Source organism: Psammomys obesus, unplaced genomic scaffold, assembly GCF_907164565.1.
Source record: "Psammomys obesus unplaced genomic scaffold, mPsaObe1.curated_primary_1811, whole genome shotgun sequence".
NCBI lineage: Eukaryota > Metazoa > Chordata > Mammalia > Rodentia > Muridae > Psammomys > Psammomys obesus.
This window is the reverse complement of record NW_026586489.1, coordinates 1-2,166: the sequence shown is the minus strand read 5'-3', so window position 1 is coordinate 2,166 and position 2,166 is coordinate 1. Positions and strand designations below refer to the sequence as shown.

The 2,166-nt window shown below is 62.5% G+C and overlaps 2 non-coding genes across 2 annotated transcripts; both read right to left on the bottom strand.

Moving 5' to 3' along the window:
• Window positions 1–720: 720 nt before the first annotated feature.
• On the bottom strand, window positions 721–791 carry Trnag-gcc (transfer RNA glycine (anticodon GCC)). The gene has a single exon. It is a non-coding gene; the product is annotated as a tRNA-Gly (tRNA).
• A 383-nt stretch (window positions 792–1,174) lies between these two features.
• Window positions 1,175–1,257, bottom strand: Trnal-cag (transfer RNA leucine (anticodon CAG)). Its single transcript has one exon. It is a non-coding gene; the product is annotated as a tRNA-Leu (tRNA).
• Between the last annotated feature and the right edge of the window lie 909 nt (window positions 1,258–2,166).

Sequence of the window (2,166 nt, the reverse complement as noted above, 5' to 3'; positions counted from 1 at the left end):
GCCTTTGTCCAAGGCAGAGAGCAGGCTCCTCGGGCTGACAGGGGAAGTGGCCAGGAAGTTGCCTGCGGTGAGAAAGGGCCTTTCTCCGGGCAGGCGGGCAGGCGGTTGGTAGGTGGTGTGTCTGGGTGACTGAGGGGTGAAGGCTTTCCTTGCTGATATCCCAGCGCAGTCCAGGGCACAGAGGGGTTGGCCGGGAAGAAGGGACACAGGGTGCAGCTGCTGGGAGGCTGGAGGAGGTGTGTGGGACAGAATCTATGGCAGAGGGAGCTAGCTAGAGAGGGCTGGCAGGCCTGGGTGGTGAGGATGCCCAGCACAGCAGCCGGCAGGAGTCCAGGTCTCAGAATGCCAGTGTCAGTGTGTGACCCTTGTGCCTCCCTGGACAGTGCATCAGCTTCCCTTTGCCTGTGTATGGGCGTGTCTCTGTCTGGGTCTGAGTCTGTCTCTCCCCCCAGCGCACCCATTCGTAGGAGCACGAGGACACAGGACACAGAGACCCGAGAGGTCCGGGTTGCCAACCTTCAGATTCGAGAAAAAGACCTGGAGGATTAGGAGCCCTGCTGTGGATCCACACTCCACGGCCCCCTGGGTCCATTCGGGACAAATTGGTGTGGTGGTAAGATGGCTTATGGCAAGAAGGCACCCTCTTGGGCACGCTGACTTGTCTCTGAGCAAAGGAGGCACAAATAGGGACCTCAGAGGGCTCCAAAAGGAGCTGGTCTCTGCATGGGCCGGGAATCGAACCCGGGCCTCCCGCGTGGCAGGCGAGAATTCTACCACTGAACCACCCATGCTGTGACAGTATTAAGCTTCTGACGTGCCCACAGCCTGTGTGCCTCGAAGGTCTCAGCACTACGAGCTGCTCTCTCCCCAACAGAGCTTGAGTCGTAGACGGATGGTATCGGTGGGCCAGGGCGAGGGCCACGGAGAATCTGGGCTCCGGATGGACGCCTGGGCCGCTCGTCACACCCCACCCCCGGGCCGCCCATGCCTAATGCCAACACCACCTCCAACTTCACCGCCACCACCATACAGCCGGCCTGTGCGCCTCTAGGCTCGCCTGTTGGAAGTGGGGTCGGGACGAGAGCGGGGTCCAGGGCACCGAGGCCGGGCTTTCGGGGGACCGGAGCTACGCTCAGGTGGAGCCCAGTCTCTTGGGAGGTCCAAAAGATGTGGCTGTCAGGAGTGGGATTCGAACCCACGCCTCCAGGGGAGACTGCGACCTGAACGCAGCGCCTTAGACCGCTCGGCCATCCTGACCACAAAGGACCAGAGCTCCTGGTCCAGAACTCGAAGGGGGCGCTTCTGCGGGCTGGGTGCTGAGGCTGTGGGCCTCGCCCACTTCCCCCCACCCCCTGCGTTCATCCCGGTGTCACCTCGTCCCAATGTCACCTCGTCCCGGTGTCACCTCGTCGTCGTCCTGCACACGGAGTCCCTTCAGGTCCCGGCCGATCCGTGCTGTGACCCCGCAGGGCGCCCTGGCGTGTACGAGCAGCCTGGACGACGGCCATCGGCGGGGCCCTGGGCGAGAGCGCCCGGAGGACAGCGACTGTGTGCGAGAGGCTCGCGTGGGTCGAGGAAGAGCGCAGACGGCGGCTGGCGAGGGGGTCGGGGCCGTCGTGGGGCGGAGCAGGAAAGGGGTCGGCGACCTGAAAGGCGCTGGTGGCCGTCCACGGGATTTGATGGCAGCCTTGGTGGTATAGTGGTGAGCATGGCTCCCTTCCAAGCAGTTGAACCGGGTTCGATATCCGGCCAACGCACCTTATCCATGTTTTGTCACCAGACATTTTGAGGTTGTGAGGAGCAGGAGGAAAAGAGGCAGGAGGGGGCATAGAGGCAGGAGCGAGCATCTGCTCCGGGAGGGCGTGCCCGGCTTTCTGGCAAAGTGGCAGCGGGCAGCAGCCGACTGCCAGGGCGGGGCAGAACTCGAGGGGTAAGACCGGGAGATCCTTGAAGCTGGCATGTGGGCTCTGTGGCTGGCAGTGTGTCTGGGAGTGGCTGAGTGCAGAGACAGGAACAGTGTTTGCACAATAGGAGGGAGGCGATGCTCCAGGAGAACATCAACAAACATCAACGTCCACACAGCGCTCAGCTCTCTGCCGGTTTAGCAACCAAGAATTGAACACACAGAGACACCCCTCACAGGGCGAACCAAAGCTTTCCTCAACA